The following is a 27,443-nucleotide window of genomic DNA, read 5'->3' on the forward strand; positions in this document are numbered from 1 at the left end:
TGGGCAGAAGTGCTTGAATCCAGAAGTTTGAGATCAGCTTGGGCAACATAGCGAGACACCATCTCTACAAAAAATTTTTTTTTAAAAAGCCAGGCATGGTGGCACACACCTGTAGTCCCAGCTACTCAGGAGGCTGAAGCAGGAGGATTATGTGAGCTGGAGGTCCAGGCTGCAGTGATCAGTCATGCCACTGAATTCCAGCCTGGGTGACAGAGACTTCATCTCCAAAAACAAAAAATAGTCATTAAAAAGAAAGGCCCTGCTACAAAAGAAGAAAGGCAGTGGATTTGTCATAGAGTCTAACTTTTATGAAGAGTTTACTTACTGCTGCTTTTAAAGGGTATCTTACAGGCTGTAAATTAGCAGATGGAATAATGACTTGTACTTCCCTCTTATAAGTAATTAAAGCAGCTTATTTTTGTTCAGTGCTTTGACACCTGCATTTACTGTCTGATTAGACAACTTTTCTAGAATCTGCTATCTGCAAACCCTCTTCTCATATGCAGATCTACAACCTGTGAATATAACATTCCTGATTATATCATGACCACTCCCAGTGGGCTCTGCTGGTAGCTTGTTTTGTATAAATATAGATCCAGTGCTTTTTCCTCTTTATTCTTTTTACTGAGCGCTCTTATACATAGATGGTTGTGCAGAGATAACACACTGTCAATACAAAGATTTTCAGAATTTATTGGACAAAATGACACAAAACTAAAAATATCATTTACACATGAAATTCAAAGAAGGCATTATTTTTCCTTACAAAATTGTGGAAAAATTAATTCAGATAGTAACATAGAACTAGTTCTAAAACTAAAACGCTAGTGTGAATGTATATAGGAGATATGGTTTGACTGTGTCTCATCTTGATTTTTAGCTCCCACAATTCCCACATGTTGTGGCAGGGACACAGTGGGAGGTAACTGACTCATGGAGGTGAGTCTTTCTCATGCTGTTCCCATGAGAGTGAATGTCTCATGAGATCGGACGGTTTTATAAAGGGGAATTCCCCTGCACACATGCTCTCTCTTGCCTGCGACCATGTAAGAAGTGACTTTGCTCCTCATTCACCTTCTGCCATGATTGGGAGGCCTCCCCAGCCATGTGGAACTGTGAGTCAATTAAACCTCTTTACTTTGTAAATTACCAGTCTTGGGTATGTCTTTATTAGCAGTGTGAGAACAGAGTAATACAATAGGCAAAACGAAGGAGTTTATTTTAAACCTGCTTTAAATTATTTCGTGGTTAAAGTATTTAAAACTTTTTCTATTTTTAGGAAAACAATGAGAAAGCTAAGCACAGGTCTAACTTGTTATTCAACTAAAAATTATTTTAAAAATATTTGAGTATAGACTTCTGGCACCAGCCAAGACAAACCATGCTCACCAAGGCCTATTTTCCTTCTGATTGAAATTAAAACTCTGGACATAAAAAGCAACTATCAAGAACTCTTAAAAGTAAACAATAACAGATGGATTGAAAGCAAAATCAAAATACCAATAGTGACCTGTAACAGGGGTGGGTTTAATGGCTATTTTTTTTTCTAACCCAGGTGTGCAAAATTTCTACTCTTTTTAGCTAGAGAACCAAGAATGAAGCCTCTGTAAAATGGAGCACATGTAGAGTGTTGGGAGCAAGCCCCCCAAAATCTGGCTATAAACTGGCCATAAACAAAATCTCTGCAGCACTGTAACATGTTCATAATGGCCCTAACACCCACGCTGGAAGATTGTGAGTTTACAGGAATGAGGGCAAGGAACACCTGGCCCGCCCAGGGTGGAAAACCGCGTAAAGGCATTCTTAAGCCACACACCATAGCATGAGCGATCTGTGCCTTAAAGACATGCTCCTGCTGCAGTTAACTAGCCCAACCTATTCCTTTAATTCGGCCCATCCCTTTGTTTCCGTAAGGGATACTTTTAGTTAATTTAATATCTATATAAACAATGCTAATGACTGGCTTGCTGTTAATAAATACGTGGGTAAATCTCTGTTCAGGGCTGAGGTCTGAAGGCTGTGAGAGCCCTGATTTCCCACTTCACACCTCTATATTTCTGTGTGTATGTCTTTAATTCCTCTAGCACCGCTAGGTTAGGGTCTCGGCATAGCGAAATAATTCTTTTGTTTTTCTCTTTCTTCCCCACCCAGCCTTGCCTGGAAGCCAGCTCTGGTTCTGAAGCTGTTGTCATGATACTAGCTGTGTAGTGGCAGTAATGCACAGGCACTGAGAACTTCAAGAGAGACAATCTCTCTCATCATTACTCTTTAAAGAAAAAAAAAGGGGGTACAGACACTTATGAGAAAAGAAAAACACATGAAGACAAATATAAAAATACAATACTAAGATATCAAATCTAGCAATATTTAAAAACAATACTTTACAAACAAGTGATTTATACCATGAATGCAAGCCTGGTTCAACATTCAAAGCTCAACAGATATAAATTGCAACATTAGGTAGATGAAGAATAAATGCATCATTTCAGCAGATGCAGCAAAAGCATTTGACAAAATTCAATAGCTATTCTTTATAAAAACTCTCAGCAAAATGAGAAAAGGGAACTTAACCTGATAGAGGCCATCTACAAAACAAACAAACAAAAAACCAAAAATACCACTAAATTACCCTTAATGGTGACTCTCCGACTGATTTAAAAACTGGGTCCAAGGCAAGAAGTCAGCTCTTTTACCACTTATATTCAACTTTATACTGACAGTGCTAGCCAGATCAGTAATGTAGGGAAAAAAATCAGTAACATCCACATCAGAAAGGAAGAATTAAACCTGTTTCTATTTTCAGACAACAGTCTATGTAAAACTATTCAAAATAACCTATTAAAATGCTCAATATGTGAGTTTAGTAACGTGGTTATACACAAACTCAATAAATAAAATCAATCATATTTCTATCTATTACCAAACATTTGGAAATAGAAACATACAAAAAATTATTTAGAATGACATAAAAATAAAGTGTTTATGTATAATTTTATAAAAATATGTGCACAATTGGTATTTTTTTCCTGAATATAAGCAATTTATTCTGATTATTGATAACATTCACATTCAAACCTATAAATCTGAGAAATCACTATTCCATATGCACAGGAGGCCACAGTCAGTAGTCTAATAGTGCTGCTTACCAGAGTAGAGTAAACTTCTTTCAGAACCAGGGAACAATTCTAGATCACCCATGGTGAGAAATAAGTGCTCTTCTGTTAGGCCAGCGACACATCCGATGTGTCTTGACATCCCACGTATGGGGTGGTGTATGAAACTCTCATCTCTACTTCCTTCCCCAGTTTTAAGAGTCACCGCGTCACATAAAAGCTGCAGCATCAGCCAGGCGCGGTGGCTCACACCTGCAATCCCAACACCCTGGGAGGCCAAAGCAGGTGGATCATGAGGTCAGGAGTTCAAGACCAGCTTGGCCAACACGGTGAAACCCAGTCTCTACTAAATATACAAAAATTAGGTGGATGTGGTGGCACGTGCCTGTAATCCCAACTACTTGGGAGGCTGAGGCAGAGAATTGCTTGAACCCGGGAGGTGGAGGTTGCAGTGAGCCAAGATCGTGCCACTGCACTCCAGCCTGGGCAACAGAGTGAGACTCCACCTCAAAAAAAAAAAAAAAAAAAAAAGCCCGGGTGCAGTTGCTCACGCCTGTAATCCCAGCACTTTGGGAGGCCGAGGCAGGTGGATCATGAGGTCAGGAGATTGAGACCACCCTGGCTAACATGGTGAAACCCCGTCTCTACTAAAAAATACAAAAAATTAGCTGGGCATGGTGGCGGGTGCCCGTAGTTCCAGCCACTCGAGAGGCTAAGGCAGGAGAATGGCATGAACCCGGGAGGTGGAGCTTGCAGTGAGCCAAGATTGCACCACTGCACTCCAGCCTGGGCAACAGAGCGAGACTCCATCTCTCAAAAAAAAAAAAAAAAAAAAAAAATGCTGCAGCATCCCACAAAAGGCCCTGCTGATCTTCCGGAATGTTATGTGGCCCAACTACCAGCACCCTGTTAGTGTGCTTTTCAATAGGTCTTAGCCTCACCCACTTTATTCAAGCCTACAGTGGCGGATGCCTTTGTCAAACTTGAGCCTAACAGTCCCACTGGCCAGGGTCCTGCTCGTCGCTGTCCTCCTGAGTCAGCAGACACCCTCTTGATCCTCTGGAGTGCGGCCTTGATTCTCCTCTCAAGATCACTGTTGCATCTGTTGCTGGTTGGTTTGCTGCTGGGTTTTGGGCCAATATCAGGGTGAACTTTCTTCAGTTTGACCCCTTGCCTTATGGCAGCCAGAATGTGCTCATTGACTGAGGCACGGGGAGGACACACCACCAGCACTTCCACCTTCTGGAGAGGAGCTCTGCCGTGCCTCAAGGAGGCCAACGCTTCGTCCATAGATCCTGGACATGGAAAACTTACCAAGGAGTCACGTGGTCTCTCAGCAGGTGATTCGCACACTAGAGGAAGTGGCTGGTCATCTTTCACTGGAGCCCAGAAGCCTAAGTTCTGATGAGTTGCAGCTTGAAAGGATGAGGACAGAGCAGGCAGAGGAGGGGGTGGGGTGGTGGTGGTGGTGGAGGAGGAGGTGGTGGCAGTGGCAGTTCCTCACTGGATTTGGAATGTGTTTGATCACCAACTGGAACAAAAAGCTGGACAGGGATATTTCCATGACAGTCGACACTTGGGGCTTATCACTTTACCAGCTTCCGATAGGGGAACACCTCTAGTTTTCCTAGAGGACGGGTGAATTACTGACACCACCTGGGAAGCTGGCAAGCACGTCTGCTGGGAAAGGTCACCTGGCAGGTTTGGAGCCACAGATTCTGAGCCAGAGGTGTTTCAGACAGATTGAGCTAGGCATTTCTGAAAATGAAAAACCATGGTGAGGGAATCTGCCACAAGTGCAAACCATCAAAATGCTGCAACTTTCTAGAAATCTATAAACACATGCGTTTCTATGCACGGATGGTCTAATTCACAAAGTGGCTCCTTCTTGTTTGCACAGCCATCCTTGCTACCGAGTCCATTTTTCATGGGCTAAAAGATAAGCATTTATATCCTCTGATCAAGTATTACCTTCTCTGTAGTAAAATGAAGACACGAAAGCATATGTATAGAGGAAAATAGTCATCAATTTTTAGTATGGAAAATTAGAAATGCTAAAATACAAATAATAGGATACTAGTTGAAAAAATGACAAATCTATTCAAAATATTAAGTAGTCATAAAAAGTCATAAATAGTACAACCCCTGAAACACCTGAAAAAATCAGATGATACAGTCAGTGTTCAATGAAAACCAGATATAAAATAGTATGTATTACAATTAAAAACGAGAAAAGTTCTATGAAAAATGCCAGCACAGTGGACATCTGAGTGGCAGCTATTACAGAGCCTGTGGATATTTATTTTCTCTAACTTTTAGGCTTAGAGTTAATTTCATAATTTAAAAAATGTAAATTGAAAAAGTTCTGGTCTTTCAGGTATTCATTTGATAAAGAAAAACCTAGCCCTACAAAGAGCTAATCTTGAGAGGAGGTCCCTAAAGAAGGCGCTGATTAGCCAATAAAACATAAAATGTAATACTATGAACTCATTAAAATGAACTAGCGCTATACATATTAACATGAATATATCTCAAAAACCTAAGTTAAAGACACTGGCAAAGGATGCATTCAATATGATCCTATTAATGCAAACCTAAAACAAACACACACACACACACACACACACACACACACACACACACCATGCAATCCATGATTAACTCAAGGACTATTTCCATTTCCCTCACATTCTGCTCCTTTCAGGACAAATAGCAATGTCATGGCAACAAGCCCCCAAACTTCCCCGATGCAGACACAGCCATGCAGCTGCCGTCCTGCAGCCTTCTGTCAGAGAGCATGCCAGCAGAATTAGAATCCCAGAAACTGGGCCAGAGGGCTAAACTGCAGTGGTCATCCAGCTGATCTCCATCCAACTGATCAGGTCATCCCTGATGTTGGGGTTCCCTGAACCACTCAAGGATGCCCTCTGTGGCATCCCGGCTGCAGCATGTCACTGTGACTCTGAACTATTAAGTTTGCCTTTGTTTTTTTTGCAGAGACGGGGTCTCGCTTTGTTGCCCAGGCTGGTCTCAAACTCCTGGGTTCAAGCAATCTGCCTGCCTCAGCTTCCCAAAGTGCTGGGATTACAGACGTGAGCCACGGTGCCTGGCCAAGTTCTGCCTTATATTACACAGGCAGTCTGTCCACCCACGATAAATTAAATCCTTTACCTCGTGCAGCCCTTCAGATATTCAAAGAACTTCCTTGATCTCAACAGATATCATGTATCACAAGATTTTATTTCTAGTTTTCTCCCTCTCCTACTTCCTCCCTTCTAAATGTGCTCAAACTGGCTATGTCCCCTTCAAGGGTGGCACTTCTTGGTAAACACAGAACTCCCTTATTCTACACAGGATGCTGCTGTCCATACATCCCAAAAGCCCATGAGCTTTCATCACACAGATGGCTCATTAAGCTGAAGGAAATTGAATTCTCAAATTCTTTTACCCAAAACTTAAGCCACACAGACTTTCCTATCACCCCATGCAAGTGCATAGCTCCACATGGGCTTTTCTGCACTAGAAAACCAGTAATTTATCCAAATTTTGGGTGAACTTGTTAGCATTTAACTAATTGTTCCAGTTTCACTGGGAGGTTAGGAGGCCTGATTCTGTCATCTTAAATCTGCCTACCCCTCCCATTTTCGTATCACCCACACATGAAAAAGTAATCTTCTGTACTGCCAAACAATTCCTTGATCTGAGTGACAGCTGAGGAGACGGGCTGGCCGCCCTTGGATCCCTTCCTCCACACTAACTCCATTCTGTTCATCGAAACTCTGTGACGGCGACCCGCCAGTTCCTCTCCACCTCACTAGCTCTGCGTTCATCTGGTATTCATGCAGCTCCTTCAATTCATGCTTCCCGCTGCAGTTCAAACCCAAACCATCAGAATTTCTGTGGGTGGGGCTGGGCGTTAGTACTTAGAAGAAGCTCTCCAGGGAATCTGGATGTGTTGCCTACGCTGAGAAGCCATGTCTGGCTCTGGAGTAAGACCTGGCTTCAATGCCTGTTTAACCTTGAACTAAGTTGTGTAACCAACCATTCTGAACCTTGGTTACTCATTTGTAAAGTGGTGATGAAACTATCTCACAAGGCTGTTTCAAGAACTAAGAGTGAATGTGAAGTGCATAGCATGGTGCCTGGTATATGGAAGGCATCTGATACCTATTCCAGAATCTTTTCTGGGATAAAGTGGGTTGTTTCCTTTTTTGGGGCTACAATAAACTTGGGTCTTTGTGAAGAGGCTGGGGAATGAAAGCAGGTCTATGTTTTATAGTCGGTAAATTCAATGATATTCTTTAATAAGCCCCTATTTACTTTTTTTTTTTTTTTTTGAGGCAGAAGAGTCTCACTCTGTTGTTCAGGCTGGAGGGCAGTGGCGCAAGCTTAGCTCACTGCAACCTCTGCCTCCCAGGCTCAAATGATTCTTGTGCCTAAGCCTCCCAAGTAGCTGGGACTACAGGCATGCACCACCATGCCCGGCTAATTTTTGTATTTTTAGGAGAGCTCGGGTTTCACCATGTTGCCCAGTCTGGTCTCAAATTCATGGTCTCAAGCAATCCGCCTGCCTCAGCCTCTCAAAGTGCTGGAATTATAGGCGTGAGCCACCGTGCCGGACTCCCTATTTACATTATTTAAAAAAACCTATTTACCTTTAGATAAATGTTTGAGGTGATAGATATGCTAATTATCCTGATTTGATCATTCCACATTATATACCTGTATCAAAACATCACACTATACCTCATAAATATGTACAATTATGTGTCAATTAAAAATAAAAGCAAAAAATTATTTTTTGAATCTTCATAGCAGCTTTTTTTAATTAAACAAATTTATCTCTAATAATAAAGTCAAATAGAACAAAAATTACAGACTCAGGATCATTTTGTGGAGGAAATACAAATGTAGGCCTGGAACAGAGGACATAAAAAAATAACATTACCCTCTTAAGTATATACTTTAAAAAAAAAAAGAAAAAAGAAAGTTGTAGATATTAAAAAAAAAAACCACATTTTACTTTTAACTGGGCACTTTCACTACACTTATATCACAATGCTGCCTGGATAACATTTTAAAGAACTGTTTATTACAAATGAGAGGAAATGCCAGCTGAAGTCAAGGGAGTTGAACAGTTTTCAGTTTTCCCTGCCAATCTAAACCATCAGTGCCAGTTAGGACTACTCAGTGAGGAGTGCAGAGCAGGAACCCAAGTGTGTTGTGATGTCAAAAACAGCAGTTATTTTATGTCATGGGTTTTGAATCACTGATATTCTATTTTTGTTGTTGCTTTTTATTGATATACCAGAAATAATGTTATTTTTAAATGTTTCTTGTTCTGAATGACCTGTTCTTAATACTTTATACTTTCCTCTTTAGAGCAGTCTTCATTTATTTCCCCAGAAGTGTAGATGAGGTGATGGTTTATAGAACTTACCTCTTTAAATGCTCTCAATCGTTGGAGTGTTTGACGTTCTTGGTTGATCCATTCTTTTTTCTTTTGCTCCTTTTTATCTTGTCTCTTTTCTGTATTTAAACAAATGTATATTTGTAAATTGCTCAACATTACAAAAAATGTCTTGGCATACAATAAAAATGTCTTGACAAAGAAAGAGGCTGTACCCCAACATTACCACCCCAAGGCTGCACCCAGACTGCAGGCCTGGAGGCGAGATGGCTGACAGCTGCAGGTCCAGGGCAACGCAACTCCAGTTTCCACAAGTCTAGGCCTGCATGTCATGCTACACAAACAAAACATTTTCCTTCAGAGGACACTCACCATCTGAATACTGTGATGCTGACGAGAATATCTTATGCTTTCTTCAGCCTGTTGCAATCTGAGCCGATGATTTTCTTTGCACTGATCCTGGTGGAATAATACAAATCACCTACATGGTTTTTAATATTACCCTGGTATAGCATAAAAGGTTAAAAGAAGAAAGCACTGCATTTTGGCATAGGGTAAGGCATTCATTAATATTAGTTCTGGCGCGGCCCAATGGTACTGTCTCCTTCAGAGTCTATGATGAGAGTTGCCTGGCTGCTTATGGAAATAATTTGTTCCCAGCAGAGTGCTTTAAGAGATGAAAACAATCCTCCAACCATGAGAGGACATACAGGCAGCCCCCATTCTTAAATGGGATGTGTCCCAACAATGTTTTAATGTGATTGTTTTAAACACATTTCCCCATAACATTATAAATACTAATTACATTTCCAAGCATACCTACAAACACAGAGCAATCTAAAAAAACCTGAAAAATTGTTATCACTGTTTCACCTGTGCTTAACCACTCACTATACCAATATATAATATGCTATATGTACATAAAATCCTTAATCTATGTAAAAAATAATACAGTAATACTCACAGATAATACTAACATTTATTGAGTAGGTTTTAGCTTCAATGACAAGTACTTTTCATGCCTTATGATACTTTATCTTCACATGAAATCTGTATTATTACCACTATTTTTTTTTTTTTCTTTTGAGACTGAGTTTTGCTCTTGTTGCCCAGGCTGGAGGAGTGCAATGGCGTGATCTTGGCTCACTGCAACCTCCGCCTCCTGGGTTCAAGCGATTCTCTTGCCTCAGCCTCCTGAATAGCTGGGATTACGGGTGCCGTGCCCGGTCTGTCATCGTCTTTTAACAGAGGAGAAAACTGTGAGCCGAAAAGAGATTTAAGTAGTTTGCCTAATGTCACATGGCTACCTAAGTGGCCAGGCTGTGATCTGAACCCAAGTTAAGAGCTCACCTCAACTACCATTCTATGAACCGAGTGCCTTCCAAATTCCAACATTTCCAGAATCAGTGGAAAGAGCTCCTCTAAATGGGGTAAGGGGAGTGATTATATCTTGAGAGTGAAGGTTAATGCTCCAAGTCTGGATAAGAGAAGGCACAGGAGCATTTTATATACATATACATATACATATAACACTGCCAAGGAGGTGGAGGTATCTGTTCATCCACAGCACCATGGGAGTGCCAAAGGAGACTCCTCTTGGGGCTCATGGGTTTTCTGAAATGTGGAGCAAAGGGCAAATGCCTGTAGATCTTCAAATCCTCTGAATAACCGTTCCTAAATTCAGAAGTACAATTCTTAAACACGAACATGCAAAGAATATATTCTTCTAACAAAATTTTTTATTTTTATTTTTTATTAGAGACAGGGTCTTGTTCTATCACCCCAGCTAGAGTGCAGTGGTACAATCACAGCTCACTGAAGCCTCAACCTCCTGGCCTCAAGCGATCCTCCTGCCTCAGCCTCTTGAGTAGCTGGGACTATAGGTGCGCATCACAGAGATGAGGTCTCACTGTGTTGTCCCTGGTCTCGAACTTCTGGCCTTAAGTGATTCTCCCACCGCAACCTCCCAAAGTGCTGGGATTACAGGCATAAGCCACAGCACCTAGACAAGTTTTTTTTAAGTATTCGTATTTACATAGAAGAGTAATCAACATTTTTGTAAGCTACAAAAGTCACAATTTTCACGTTTTCTTAATTCTAACAAGAAAAGTATAGTAGGCTGGGCACAGTGGCTCATGCCTGTAATCCCAGCACTCTGGGAGGCTGAGGCAGGTGGATTGCTTGAGGTCAGGAATTCAAGACAAGTCTGACCAACATGGTGAAACCCCATCTCTACTAAAAATACAAAAATTAGCCAGGCGTGGTGGCAGGCGCCTGTAATCCCAGCTATGCAGGAGGCTAAGGCAGCAGACTCGCTTGAACCTGGGGAGGCAGAGGTTGCAGTGAGCCAAGATTGCGCCACTGCACTCCAGCCTGGGAGACAGGGCAAGACTCCGTCTCAAAACAAAAAAAAGGGAGAAAAGTATAGTAAATATGAGTAAATACATATAAAAGTCTGTATAAAAATGATATATAGAAGCTTCCTTTTCTGTCGGAAACAAATTTCTTAGTGTTATCTTTTTATGTATTCATGGATTTTTAAAAATTAAGAAAAAAATCACCAAATACAAGATCTGAAGTGAGCTGAATATTATCTGTAATTGTTTTGTGTACTCAATAATTTACAGTAAAATATATTTAGAATTGTTATAGTTGGTTATTAGAAATAGAGTTTCTACCTATTGTAGTTTTTAAAGTACCCATGGTCCAGGGGCGGTGGCTCACACCTGCAATCCCAGGACTTTGGGAGGCCAAGTGGGCAGATCACTTGAGGTCAGGAGTTCAAGACCAGCCTAGCCAACATGGCGAAACCCCGTCTCTACAAAATATACAAAAATTAGCTGGGCGTGGTGGCACGTGCCTGTAAACCCAGCTACTTGGCAGGCTAACGCATGAGAATCACTTGAACCTAGGAGGCGGAAGTTGTAGTGAGCCAAGATCGTGCCTCCGCACTCCAGCCTGGGTGACAGAGCAAGACTCTGTCTCAAAAAAATAAAAATAAAGTGCCTGTGTATGCAGTGGGCATTCAACAAATAGTTGTTGAATGAATAAATTAAAACCTTGAGATCTGCTAAATGCTTAAAACCCAAAAGAAAAAAATAATATTTTTAAGAAAAATATTTAAAATCATTTTAACTATAGCCATGGATAAGTGCATAAGCACACAAAAAATTAATCACCGTGTGGGTAAAAACCTTATTTCAATACCTCTTTATCCTTCATACAAGAATAAATCTCTGGAAGAGAAAAGAAAAGAAAGCCGCTCTGAGCGTACCTACCTTTCTACTCTGGAGAGAAGCTCTTTTGACACAGATCCTGCCCGTTTTAATAGACTCCAGCTGCTGGCACTGCCTTCTGAGTTCTTTCACTTCCGAATTCTTATCGTCCTACAGCCCCACCACAGTCAATGACTAAGTTCCTCTGGACTTTCACATGGATCATAATAGACAACTTCATCCTGTTTTTCCAAAAACGTATTAATGATTGTTTAAAACATATTTTATTATTTGTAAAACTGCACTGAATTTTTTTAAATGTAAGGAAAATAAAGATCACTTGTAATCCCACCACTGAGAATCGCTATTAACATATAAAAAATGTATGTGTATAAATGTAATATACATATACACATGTATATATACATGACTATACACATGTATGTAAGTAGCATGTGTGCATATACCTGTAAGTAGTATATGCATGTATACATACCTGTATAGACATACGTATATACACACACACACACACACATACACATACTACTTACATAGCTACACATATCAATGGAGTTCTAAAAGAACATTTTCCATGGGATGGAAATAAATTTTTAGGCCAGGTGCGGTGGCTCACACCTGTAATCCCAGCACTTTGGGAGGCCAAGGCAGGTGGCACACCTGAGGTCAGAAGTTCAAGACCAGCCTGGCCAACATGGCAAAACCCCGTCTCTACTAAAAATACAAAAACTAGTTGGGCACAGTGGCGTGTGCCTATAATCCCAGCTACTCAGGAGGCTGAGGCAGGAGAACAGCATGAACCTGGGAGGCAGAAGTTGCAGTGAGCCGAGATCGTGCCACTGCACTCCAGCCTGGGCAACAGAGCAAGACTCCATCTCCAAAAATAAAAAGAAATTAAAAAAGATAAATTTTAATGGCAGCATAGTATTCTCTAATTTAAGCAATCCATGTTGTTAGGCTGTTCCACTGTTCCATTCTTCATTTCACTGTGATGAACATCTCTGTATAGATCTTTGTGTACACTTTTTATCACTTCCTTAGCAGATAAGTATTTAAGGATCTTGATACCCATTGCCACAATGCCCTCCAGAAAGGCAACTTATATTCTATCAGCAATATATTATTAAGATGCCTTAGTGATATTTAATCTTGATTTCATATTGATTTTTTAAAAGTCATGCTTACTGTAACAAATTCAAACCCTCCTGAAGTACATTAAATAAACAGTGAAATTCTATTGCTTCTTCCCCAAACCTTCTGAGTCATTCTCAGAGGAAAAACATTATGAACAATTTGGCATGCATCCTTCCAGATTAACTTCTTTTTTTAATGTAATTTTTTTCCTAAATATGTAAAATGCTTATAACCTGAAACTACTGAAAAAAATTCTGAATACTCAGGATTAAACTAAAAGTTCAGGATCTATGTGAAGAAATTTATTAAACTCGGAGGAACTTTAGGAAAAAAGATTTAAATAAATGGAGAGAGACATACCATGTTCTTGGGTAGGAAGATTCAAAATTGCAAAGACCACTATTCTCCCCAAAGTAATCTCTAATTTGAAGCAAAATCACAGTCAAAATTCCAACGAGTTTTTGTTTTGAACTTGATTCTGAATTTCATCTGGAAGAATAAAGGAGTGAAAATAGTCAGAAAACTTGTGAAGTAATGGGAGGGTACTTGCCTTACCAGACCCTAAAATGTGCCTCCAAGACAGTCATGACAACAGTATGGAGCCAGCAGCAGAAGCCACTCACGAACCAATGGAGGAGAACAACTCAGAAACAGACCAAAGTCAATCTAATGTTTAACTGGAGAAATGTTAAACATTTAGGGAAAATGTTTTTAAAATCAGTGATTGGGACTGCTTAACAATTTGAGTGAAAGTTTCAGTTCCTACCACAATCAAAATAAATTCCACCTGGACTAAAGAATTAAATGTTTTAAAAAGTAACATCATAAACATACTGAAAGAAAACATAAGTATATATTGACATAATTTTGGGATAGGAGACTATTGCCAGACATAATACTAAAAGCAAAAGCCATAGGGGAAAAAATCGATAAACACGACTTCATAAAAATTAAATATTTCTGAAAGGCAAGAAAACGCAAATGACAAGGAGAGATTATTTGCAATACATGACAGACAATAGAGGATATTATTCTTAATGTCGAAAGGAAATATTCTAAAGAAAAACGGACAAAGACTATGAATAGGCATTTCATAAAATAAGTACAAATGGCTTGTAAACATACAAAATTTTGTTCAATATTCACTCATAATTAAATAAATGAAAATTGGAAGATTGCCATTTTCTCTGTCAAGTAAGCAAAAATGCAAAAGAATGGTATGAGTCTGGGAAACATACACACTCATATTCTGCTGATGGGAGTGTCTTTTTTCTTTTTTTTTTTGAGACAGAGTCTGCCATCTCAGCTCACTGCAATCTCGACCTCCCAGGTTCAAGCGATTCTCCTGCCTCAGCCTCCCAGGTAGCTGGGATTACAGGCGCCCACCACCACGCCCTGCTAATTTTTGTATTTTTAGTAGAGACAGGGTTTCACCACGTTGGTCAAGCTGGTCTTGAACTCCTGACCTCAAGTGATCTGCCCGCCTAGGCCTCCCAAAGTGCTGGGATTATAGGCGTGAGCCACTGTGCCCAGCCAACCATTAAGCATCTCTAGATGATGGGATTGGGATAATAATCATTTTTCTTTCTTTGTTTTGCTATGTGCTAACAATGAATATATTATTTGAATAATAAACCACTGAAGGAAAACTTTAGGAAATTTTCAGATGTTACAGTTTACAAAAAGTAATTGACAATATGGTCTGTATTTCCTTAAATTTATAAACATTGTAATCTATATACTTAAATATAAACTTTACCTTTTATAAGTCTTTTAAGAAAGTCCAACTGTGTAGTAAGCAGTATTTCTTCGTTGTTTAATATCTCAAATTTAATTTCATATAGTTCTAACTGAATTTCATAAAATTGTATTTCTAATTCATCTACAACATTTATATTTTTTTCTTGTTCTGGAAGATCTTCCATCTTATTTTCATAGAAAAAAGAAAAATAAGTTAAAATAAATAGTATATTAAAAACAAACTTTAGAAGCATTCTAGCTATTTTCTATTCCTTGTTCAGTACTAAATATAAAAGATCAAATAGGAAAGAAACATTTTTTCATTTCATCTAGTGATGCTAATACTTTATCTCATCCTTGAAACACAGAAAAACATTTAGGTTTTGAGAAACATAAATAGCAATGAGGTATTATTATGTATTGCCTATTGGTGTCCCCCCAAAATCATATGTTGACACTCTAACTCCCAATGTGATGTTATTTGGAGGTGAGTCCTTTGGAAGTAATTAGGTTCAGATTATGTCAAAAGGATAGCACCCCCATCGTGGGATTAGTGCCCTTATTAGAAGAGAAAGACAAGGATCACTTTCTTTCTCTCTAAACATACACACAGAAAAAAGGCTATATGAGCACTCAGTTAAGAAGGCAGCTGTCTACCAGACAGGAAGAGGATCCTCACCGGGCAGTGAATCTGCAGGAACCTTGATGTTGGACTTCCCAGCCTCCAGAACTGTGAGAAATACATGTCCGTTGTTCAAGTCACCCAATCTGTGATATTTAATCTTGTTATAGCAGCCTTAGCCAACTAAGACAGGTGTTTACAGTGTTTTCTGCTTTAAAGTCATAAGATTATAGGAAAAAAGTGTCTATGATCCTTCAGTGAAGTATCTCTTTGATTATTTTAAAGCTGTACTGAAAACATTGCTGGATTGATTTTCAAGTACAGTACCCACTTCAATACTGGGTTCAGTGTTACTATAAAGTGAATCCTACAATATGGTATTTTGAAACATCTTAACCAAAGGAAAACTTTATGTCTAACCTTCCATAGAAGACGGTGTTGGAATAAGTGAAGAAAAGAAGCTCCTTAATGATGCCTGGAAAGAAAAGTGCTATCTAAAAATAAAAGTGTGCTTTACCACATGGTCTCACTTATAAGTGGGAGCTAAGTAGTGTGTATACACAGACAGTGTGGAATAATAGACACTGGAGACTCAGAAGAGTAAGTGGGTGGGAGGGGGGATGAGAAATATTTAATGGGTACAATTACATTATATAGGTGATGATTACGCTAAAAGTGAAAACTTCACCACTACACAATATATCCATGGAACAAAACTGCACTTGTATCCTTTATTTATACAAAATTTTTAAAACATAAAAGTGGGGCTGGGCGTGGTGGCTCACGCCTGTAATCCCAGCACTTTGGGAGGCCAACATGGGCGGATCATGAGGTCAGGAGATCGAGACCATCCTGGCTAACACGGTGAAACCCCATCTCTGCTAAAAATACAAAAAATTAGCCGGGCATGGTGGCGGGTGCCTGTAGTCCCAGCTATTCGGGAGGCTGAGGCAGGAGAATGGCGTGAACCCGGGAGGCGGAGCTTGCAATGAGCCGAGATTGCACCACTGCAGTCCTGCCTAGGCGAAACAGCGAGACTCCGTCTCAAAAAATAAAAAAAAAATAAAAAAAAATAAAAGTGTATTTTTAAAACAAAGTTATATTTATCTTCGTCTTACCTTTCCCTGAATTTCAGCTCTTTTGTGATTTAAACAACTCTTTCGCTCTCATGAGTTGCAGAGTCTCCTGAGCTAGCATTAGCTTAAGTTTTTCCAACCTGGGAATTGCTGTGGCCCAGGCAGCCTGGCCAAATCTCTTCACATCCTGTTCCATTTCTTTCTGCATTCCTGTTGGATTATAAAGATAAAATATAATTACACCTCATTAAAAAGGGAAACATTGATCATGAGCTAATCCTTTTTTTATTGCCTCCATACTACCTACAGAACATCTTTTTTAAAAGAAATTTTGTTTTATTAACTTTTTTATTATTATAAAAATAATACGTGGTCATTAATATAAAATTTTAGGTACTCAATTTTTAAAAGGACAATAAGAAGTCATGATCTCACCTAGTTGAGGCAACTGCTTCTTATATTTTGGCACACTTGCTTCCATATCGTTTCTATGTCTAGCTAGACAGACAGGCTCATATGGATAGTTTGACCAAAAAACCAGGATCATCATTCTGCTTTATATCTTGTTGATTCTGCACAATATATCAGAAACTCTTGCCACTCATAAAAAAACATCAAGAATCATGCTTAATAGCTATGTAGTTTTCTCTTTTATGAATGTACCATAACTTAACAAACTGACAGACATTAAGTTGTGTCCTACTTGGTGTTTTTATAAAAAATTATTTAAGACTGAAAAAGAGTCCTTCACCCAGCCCACAAGCCCCTGCACAGTCTGATCCCTGCCTGTCTTGCCAGCATTTTCCCTCATACCACATTGTCCTGCACTCTCTGCGATCCAGCCCCGCAGGTTTTCTGTAAGCTCCTATTTGCCAACTTCCCTCAAGCCAGGGGACCTTTGCCAGTGCTATTCCTTCTGCCTGGAACACTCCTCACTTTTTCTATTCTCTCAACTTCCATTTACCCTTCAGATATTGGGGCAAGCGCCACTTCTCAGAGGCCTTCAGTGACCACCCTGATCAAGCCCAATTTCTCTCTCACAGACCCTCAGAGCCCCATGTCTCTCTTCTTTGTGCCATTTATTGTCACTGCCATTTTCCATGTGCTTCAGTGAATAGATAATTAAGATTTCTCTCTCTTCACCAGACTGTACAATGTCTCTTAATGCTTGACACTGAAATCTCGCCACTTAGAAAACACAGTGCCTAGTGCGTTAAGAGGGACTCAAATGGTATTTGAATAAAATGACAATCAATTACACGTATCTGCATATAGCATTTTTTAGATTATCACCTGCTAATGCTTTTACTGTCTCCTTAAAATAATTCACTGTGATATCTTGAATAGAGACGACAGCTGCTTCAGCCCATCTGGTCCATTCCTCAGCTTCTTTCTCCAGGGCAACTACCCTTCTAGGACCTAGGTCATCCCCATCCAAGGACTTCTACAGACAGAAGGGAAAATTATCTTAGTAAAAGCTAATAGTTATATAGAACCATTAGGAAATTGAAAGGAAATTGGTCACATGGATTAATTTAACTACACTACTACTCAATTAAATTTTCATTCATTCAGCAGTCCCTTACTGCATATGAATAAGGCTCTAAGCTGAGCACCACCTGGAAGACAAAAGGACACTCTGGGGCATAAAGGGGGGGGAAAAAACTTACTTTCACTTCATATGCCTAGAATAACTTTTTCTAGAGAGGAATGTTGTCAACTTATGCTTCTCTCTATTAATAATAATACACAATTGTTTAAATGAGTCATCTGTGTTGTCAAGCACTCAGCATAGGGCCTGGAACACAGCACTTAAGTGTTAGCTGTTGTTATCATTTCTTTCAGGGATATGTAATATAATCACCTGAAAGACAGTATCTGTATATTCATGCTTATAACATGTACTGGTATTGGACTGAATGTTTGGATCCCCCCAAAATGCATATGTTGAAGCCTAAATCCCCAGTGTGATGGTATTTGAAGATGGGGCCTTTGGGAGGTAATTAGGTCATGAGGGTGGAACCCTCAAGAATGGGATGAATGCCCTTATAAAAAGAAGAGGAGACACAGGATCTCTCTCTCTGCTCTTCACCATGTGAAGACACAGCAAGACAGTCATCTACAAATTAAAAAACTGGCCATCACAAGACACTGGATCTGCCAGCACCTTGATCTTAGACTAACCAGCCTCCAGAACTGTGAGAAAAAAAGTTTTGTTGTTTATAAGCCCCTAATCTATGGTACTTTATTATAACAGCCTGAACTAAGACATGTACTGCTATGTCATCCAATATGCAATTTTTCTTCTACAAAGCATAAGAAATACGTACAAGTTAGCCAACAAGGAATTACAAGTCAAAACCATAATGAGATACCACTTCACACCCACTAGGATGGCTGTAACCAAAGAGACACACAATTACAAGTGTTGGTGATAATGTGGACAAATTGGAACCCTCATTTACTGCTTTTGGGAGTATAAAATGGTGCACCCACTTTGGAAAACCATCTGGCAGTCTTTCAAAAGGTTAAACATTGAGTAATCATAGGACCCAGCAATCCTACTTCTCAGTACGTACACAAGAGCAATGAAAACATATGTCTACACAGAAACTTACACACAAACATTCAAAGCAGAATTATTCATGATAGCCAGAAAGTGGAAACAACCCAAATGTCCATCAACTGATGAATAAAATGCAATATATTCATACAATGAATATTACTGAGCAATAAAAAGAAATGAAATCCTGATATTTGCTACAACATGGATTAGCCTTGCAAACACTGTGCTGAGTGAAAGGACCACATATTGAATAATGCTGTTGCTATGTCCAGAGCAGGGAAATCCACAGAGACAGAAAGCAGACTGGTGGTTGCCCAGGGTTGGGAGTGACTAATGGGTACAGAGTTTCTTTTGGGGGTGAAAATGTCCTGAAATTACATAGTAATGATCATTGTGCAACTTTCAATATACTAAAAATCACTGAATTGTACATTTTTTATATATATTTTATATATATACATATATACGTATATGTATTTTATATATATACATATATACGTATATGTATTTTATATATACGTATATACGTATATGTATTTTCTATATACACATATATACGTATATATGTATTTTCTATATACACATATATACGTATATGTATTTTATATATACATATATACGTATATGTATTTTATATATACACATATATACGTATATGTATTTTATATATACACATATATACGTATATGTATTTTATATATACACATATATACGTATATGTATTTTATATATACACATATATACGTATATGTATTTTATATATACACATATATACGTATATGTATTTTATATATATATACGTATATACATAAAATCTGTGAATGGTATCTTAAAACAGCTGTTACTTAAAGAAAGGAAAAATACAGACCGGGTGCGGTGGCTCATGCCTGTAATCCCAGCACTTTGGGAGCCTGAGGCGGGCAGATCACCTGAGGTCAGGAGTTCGAGACCAGCCTGACCAACATGAAGAAACCCCGTCTCTACTAAAAAAATACAAAATTAGCCGGGCTGGGCATGGTGGCACATGCCTGTAATCCCAGCTACTCAGGAGGCTGAGGCAGGAGAATCGCTTGAATCCAGGAGGCAGAGGTTGCAGTGAGCTGAGATCATGCCATTGCACTCCAGCCTGGGCAACAAGAGCGAAACTCCATGTCAAAAAAAAAAAAAAAAAAAAGAAGAAGAAAGCAAAATATATGCAAGAAGTAGACTCTCCAAATAATAGACTTTCAAAATAATGAACAGAACAACTTTATCCACAGGTTAGAGTGGCATGAGTTTCACCTAAATGTGACACTATTTTTATAGTACAATCATCTGGCAGGGGTCATGAGATTATATGTGGAAAGATGGCCCAGTGCAGGGGGCAGAAATCAAGAGACCTCTTAGGTGTCTTCTGATTCCCGTTGTTGAGACCCAAGGCAAGCTATTTAACAACTCTGGACTCTAGATTCATTTGTAACACTGGAATAAGAATGCCTTTTCTGAATGGTGTCACAAAGTTGTTTGATGGCTCAATGAAGCAAGAGCAATAACTGTATTTACTAAAATTTAAGTTACTGAATTACAATCTAGGGTCCTGCTATTTAAATTTTCATCCTATTTTAAGAAATCTGCATGAGTCCTTAGAGGAAAACAGCTGAAGCAAATAAACATCACATCAAAAACAATTCATCAGGCTGGGCGCAGTGGCTCACGCTTGTAATCCCAGCACTTTGGGAGGCTGAGACGGGTGGCTCACTTGAGGTCAGGAGTTCGAGACCAGTCTGGCCGACATGGTGAAACCCCGTCTCTACTAAAAATACAAAAATTAGCAGGGTGTGGTGGTGCACACCTGTAATCCCAGCTACTCAGGAGGCTGAGGCAGAAGAGTCACTTGAACCTGGAGGAGGTTGCAGTGAGCCAAGATTGTGCCACTGCACTCTAACCTGGCTGACAAAAAGAGACCCTATCTCAAAAAAAAAAAAAAAAAAAAAAAATTCATCGCCAGAAAAAACATTTAAGTCTTTAAAATTTGTAGGAATCTTAAGCTATCAAGCTAACCTATGTAAATGTCTTCATTTTCTATCAATTTTAAATATAAATTCAATATTTAAACATAAGGGTGAAGTAGGCATAGTGGCTTACACCTGTAATGCTACGCTTTGGGAGGCCGAGGTGGGCAGACTGCTTGAGCTCAGGAGTTAGAGACCAGCTTGAGCAACATGGCAAAACCTCATCTCTATCAATAAATAAGTAAATAAACATAAGAGTAAACCCAAACAAAGTACAGAGATTGAACATTAAGTGTAAATACAGAAATAATATATGATAAATAGTAACTTTGATAAAATAAAAATTAAAAAAAATACCAAAATATCAAGCTTACATAAAGTTGCAACTTCTCGCATAGCCCTAAATGGCCGCAATAAGTACTGGAAGAACACGGTTGCCACGGTAACCAATTCCTGGTACGCTTCATCTTCCTCTTGGTAAACTTTCATTAATGCTACCATGGTGTTGGCTTTTCCGTGTCCTTGAATAACCTAGAGAGCAAATGTGAATAAAGCTCAAGTCAGGACAGTGTAATACATACCCAACAAACAAAACTAAACAAAGGAACCCTTCATGTTCTCAACTTTCAATACATCAATTTAAAATATTGATTAAATATGAAAATGTTACCATCCTCCATCAAAAATGTCCAATAAAACAAGAATTGTTACATAAATTATGATATATCCATGGCAGAATATTATTACTATAGTCATTCAGCACTGTGCTTCTGAAGATTGTTTAATAATATGGAGACTTTTGGCCAGGCACCGTGGCTCACGCCTGTAATTCCAGCACTTTGGGAGGCCGAGGCGGGTGGATCGCTTGAGGTCAGGACTTCGAGACCAGCCTGACCAACATGGAGAAACCCTGTCTGTACTAAAAATACAAAATGAGTTGGGCGTGGTGGCGCATGCCTGTAATCCCAGCTACTGGGGAGGCTGAGGCAGCAGAATCGCTTGAACCCGGGAGGCGGAGGTTGCGGTGAGCTGAGATAGTGCCATTGCACTCCAGCCTGGGCAACAAGAATGAAACTCCGTTTCAAAAAAAAAAAAAAAAGAGACTTTTATAATTAAATGGAGAGGCAGAGTACAAAATTTAATCTCAACTATGCACTAAGTATGCAGTGAAAAGGACTCAAAAGAACACTTGAGATTGTGGATATTTTTTCATTTGACTTTTCTGACTGTAAAGGTTTTGTGAGGCTGTATTCCTTTTTAAAAGCTCATCAGGGCCAGGCGTGGTGGCTCATGCCTATAACCCCAGCACTTTGGGAGGCCACAGCAGGCGGATCACGAGGTCAGGAGAACGAGACCATCCTGGCTAACACAGTGAAACCCTGTGTATACTAACAATACAAAAAAATAGCCGGGTGTGGTTGCAGGGGCCTGCAGTCCCAGCTACCGGGGAGGCTGAGGCAGGAGAATGGCGTGAACCCAGGGGACGGAGCTTGCAGTGAGCCGAGATGGCACCACTGCACTCCAGCCTGGGCGACAGTACAAGACTCTGTCTCAAAAAAAAAAAAAAACACACACACACACACACACACACAAACCTCATAAAACATCACAGAGCTGTCTCCAAGTACTTTAGCATGTTGATTCTCTTAATGCCCCAGGTTAATATTCCCATGAAGTCCTTAGCAGTCAACTCATTTACAGAGCCTCAGCTGTGCTTCCAGTCTCTGCTGGTTATTGCTTGTGCTGCAAGGCAGAAAACAAACTGAACAGTGTATGTAATCTAGGTGGACTGATTTGGTTGGAAATTATTTTACTCCCACAAGAAGAGAAATAAAATCAAATAATATAGATGTTTTTCAACCAATACATTCTTAAATTCTTCTATTTCCATCCTTCTGCTTAAGGATAAAGTGATCTACTTTCAGCTGTATTTTTTATCCAGGTAATAATATTATGGTTTTTTTTAAGTGAAAGCCTCACTGAACAATATTAAAACACACACGCAAAAGTAAACTTAAGGCAAGTGATACATTTCAGCCTTATTTCTTAAACTATTCAGAAAAATTCCAGAGTTAAAATATTCAGCTTCATTTTATATATCCTAGCAATGCTAGCAATTGGTCTAATTCTAGAATCAATTGCTTTTCTATTCTAAATATAAAGTAAATATTAAAATTATATATTTGGACATGTTTTGAATTTTAGCTTCCCCCTCAACCCCTCATTTTTGAGTTCCAGATAAACATGTGAACTACACTAATGTGAACAGCTAGCTCAACAGAATGAACGACATTCATGCTACAGGACCCCAGAGTGAACTGAAATTTGGGAAAACTAACTTTTCTGATAGTAACTACAGTAAAATGCATCATATAAATGTTCAATTTTAAGGAGAAACCGCCTATCTCTGTGAGAAACCAAGTGTTTAAAAAACAAGTCTGATACAAAATGATACCATTTTTGAAACTCCCGTGTGGGTTCCTCATATCCTAAGGTGAAAATGAAGCTCAAAAGCTGACTGGCCTGAAACTCCCCTGTGGTTTCCTCACATTCTAAAGTGAAATCAACACGTTAAGTGGGTGTGTACACATTTACACATAAAGCTCACAGTACAAAAATGACCCCACTAACAAGCTCCTTTAATAAAACTATTTTAATTTAGAAAGCTTATTGTATATTTAGCTTAGGCTGAATTCTTCTTTTCACCTCCTCTTCCTCAAAAGAATGCACAGAAAAATATCATTCAGGTTAATAAGAGCAGTGAGCCGAGACTCCAGCCTGGCTCTCCTTATAGTAAACTGTGGGTGTGGATTTAGAAGGCATATTTTCTCCTAAACCCTTCTATGAACACGTACTTCCCCGTCCCCTTAGGTTCAGTAAGTTTACCACTCAAATAATTCCTCTCTCAAACTACCTCTTTCCAGCTTAAAAGGGCACTAATGCGGTTATTCTAAACTCATGAATAAAGTTCACTTTCTACCGGCTTTCCATTTGACCAAGTCTATATTACTTAAAACAAAACACCCTACCTCCTAAAAGCCATTTCTTCCTTTAAACCATTTTATCCCACTTGCGACGTCCCCTCATACACAGACGTGGAATTGTTTACATGTAGTCCGTGTTATTCTTTCCTACATGGATGGGTTGTTTTGAGTTTTGCTTGCAGTATTTCTGGCATTTCCCGTTACAACATCCTGCTCTGCCTGCATCTTCAGGGCAAAGGTTGGGGGCCTAGCCCAGCTCCCAGCTGCAAGTACACTGGGCTCTAACTTCGCTTGTCCTCTCTGCAGGCCCTCCCGGAGCTCCCCCCACCCTCCCCGGTTTCCCGCAGCGGTCCCGCGCAGGTGAGGGCACCGGGGAGCCCTTGGCCTTCTCCGCCCGCCGGCGCCTCCCGTCACCCGTCAGCCAGGGCTCTCGGCGCGGGGGGAGCCTCCCACAGGGTCCCAGGTAACCGAAGCCCGGACTCACGCCAGCGGCCCGGACTCGCTTACCTGACGCAGCCGCGCGTCCGCCTCGACCCATCACGCGCGCAAGCCCTGCTCCCGGAACTCGCGCGGGCTCTCGCAGTCGGCCGCGCGGCCCTTAGCCGGGAAGAGCGCGTCGCGCACGGTGGCGCCGCCGCAGCCGTGTGCCGCCGCGCCCAGGTAGCGCTCCAGCTGCCCGCAAAGCTCTTGCAGCGCCTCCTCGCAGGGGCCCGCGGGCGCCGGCCAGAGCAGCGCCCACAGCCGGAGCCCCAGACCCCAGGCCCCGCCTCCCATGTCCAGCTCCGGCGGCAGCCGCAGGAAGCAGCGTTCCAGAGGCGGCCACGGCGCCGCTAGCTGCCGGCGCGCGCCACGGAACCCCGCGGCCGAGAGCCGGCCGGCCCAGCTGGGCGGGGACACGGCGGCCTCGGGCTTGGGCTCCAGCCCCAGCCGGGCCCCCTCGTGCCGCTGCCGCTGTTGCGCGGTTGCGGTCGTGACAAGTCACAGCGAACTTGCCCTCCGCGCCGTTCCAAGCCATCGGGAAGCGCAGCCGGTGCCTCTCGGGACCGGCGAAGAGGCCCTCCCGGACCGGCGCCGAGCCCTCCAGGCTGTCGGGCTGCTCGTCCTCTATGGTCGTAGGCGGCAGCGGCCCTAGGGCTCGGCGGGCGCGGGCCTGACCTCGTCGCATGGCCTGTCAGAGGACAGTCCCAGCTGAAGCATTTTTCGCTCCACAATAGGTATTTTAACAATATGAATGAAAAAAAAAAAAACTCAGCTGTTTTGATAGAAATAACAAACATGCCTAGGAATCATCTTCCTTGAAGGGAGAGGAGGGTCTTGTTGAACTTGAAAAAACTAAATAAAGTTGATACGTAAGGACACCCTTTTCTTTACCCTTACCTATTCTCTTAACAACTTTAATTCATTTCTGACAGTCACCCACTGAAAAACGGTCCAACTTAAAAAAAAAAACTGATCATAAAGGTGAGAAAAATTGTGATGTGTTCTGTCCTAATCCAAGATATCTAAACCAATTTTACTGATAGAGAAAATATATTAAGTGAATGATGTAAATACATTAATATAGGTAACAACTCTTTGAAAGTAAAGTTTGCACATAATATGAAATACAGAGAGAATTACTGTAGTCTCGAAGGAGAGAACCCTTGCTGGGGAGTGGTAGTGAAAAAGGTGTACGAGCAAGTCATCTGTTGCACGGGGATGGGAGGAGATTTTTATGCAGGCGTTCAATATCAGAGTCAGAGGTTTTAATGATTTTTATTTTTTATCTTGAGAGTTAGAGACTAGAAGATCTAAAATAGGAAATTTTTGGCATATCCATAGATAGAATGGAAACTCTTGGCCAAAAATAACGTGCTCCAAGTCATGAAAAATAGCACACATGCACAATTAACTACGGAGTTACACAAGATGATGCCTTTTCATTCGATTTTATTTGAACTCTTATTCTCTATCTTTTACGCTTTGTATCCTTTTAACTCTTCCACTTTTTCCTCATCCTATGAGGTACTTTAAACATTTTATTCAATAACTCGAGGCAATTTTTACAATTCTGTTCACATATAAAATTGTCATAAGCATGTTTTGTGAGTGAAAAATTCTAATTTGTAATGCATATCAAGTGAAAAGCCTCAGTTCAGCACTTGTCATATCCAAAATCTGTGTTATATAATAAGGTAAAAGAAATATTTTCACACATGTAACTCAAATGAGATTCTTACTTACATTTTTCTTTTTCTTTTTTTTTTTTTTGAGACAGAGTCTCACTCTGTTGCCCAGGCTGGAGTGCAATGGCGCAATCTCGGCTCACTGCAAGCTCTGCCTCGTGGGTTCATGCCATTCTCCTGCCTCAGCCTCCCAGGTAGCTGGGACTACAAGTGCCCGCCACCACGCCCAGCTAAGTTTTTGTATTTTTAGTAGAGACGGGGTTTCACAGTGTTAGCCAGGATGGTATCGATCCCTGACCTCGTGATCCACTCGCCTCGGCCTCCCAAAGTGCTGGGATTACAGGCCTGAGCCACCACGCCTGGCCTACATTTTTCAAAATTTAACTCAATCTTTTATTTTTAAAAATGTGCATATACTGCCTGTTCAAGTACTTAATCTTTTTATTATTTGAAATTGGAGGTCCATCTTTTTAGATTGTTAGGGGGTCTTCACATATTTGAATGAGTTATTAAGTTGATACAACCATTTTGAAAAAATAATGATTATCTACTACATTTAAACACATAATTTATGACCAGCAGTTTCAACAGAAACACCTGGATGTTCATCAGGATAGAATGGATTGGAAAGCTCCGTATTTATTCAACAGGGTGCTACACAAAACACAAAGGAATGAATCACTGGTCCATAACATAAATAGGTTTCACAAATGTAATTTTGAGTGAAATAAGCCAGAAAAAAATAAATACCGTATGCTTCCATTTATATGAAGACAAAGATAGGCAATATTAATCTATGGTAACATGTGAGAGTGACTTCTTTTCTCAGCATCAGCTGAGAGCCTGAAAAATATTTTTCTGGGGTGCTAAAAAAGTGCCAGATCTTAAAAATATTTGTACAAAAGATAATAATATTTGTTTTTTATATAAATAGGTACAAAATACAAATATGTACAAAAATATATAAATATGTTAAACAAGATTACTATTTATAATTTATACTTCAATATAATTTTTTTCACTTTTGTTGACATTAGTAAACCATCACACTTAATAAACAGCCATTTGGAATGGTTCTTGATTTAGGTATTTCCTTGATTAAGTACCAAGTAGGAACATACCTTCATTCTAAAATATAAAGAATATGATTCCATGAAAGTTTCCATGAAAACTATCTTGCATTCTAAAATATTTTTAAAAGTACTTATTTTCAAAGTTCAGTTTCCTATTTTAAACAAAAGTTGAGCTAAATTACATATAAGCTAGTCCCCAAAATATTCAGTAAATATCAAATGAAGGTGTGAAAGTCAAAGATTTCAATTTTTTTACTAATTTGTAGTGCTCTATTATTTTGCTTAATAAACAATTTTATGCTAGAAATAAGCAGATTTCTCTATTCACATTATCTT

General features: G+C 40.0%; 1 pseudogene; it reads right to left on the reverse strand.

Moving 5' to 3' along the window:
• Positions 1-667: 667 nt before the first annotated feature.
• On the reverse strand, positions 668-25,034 carry LOC129050527 (WASP homolog-associated protein with actin, membranes and microtubules-like; annotated as a pseudogene).
• Between the last annotated feature and the right edge of the window lie 2,409 nt (positions 25,035-27,443).

Source organism: Pongo abelii, chromosome 16 (assembly GCF_028885655.2).
Source record: "Pongo abelii isolate AG06213 chromosome 16, NHGRI_mPonAbe1-v2.0_pri, whole genome shotgun sequence".
In the NCBI taxonomy this organism is placed as follows: Eukaryota; Metazoa; Chordata; class Mammalia; order Primates; family Hominidae; genus Pongo; species Pongo abelii.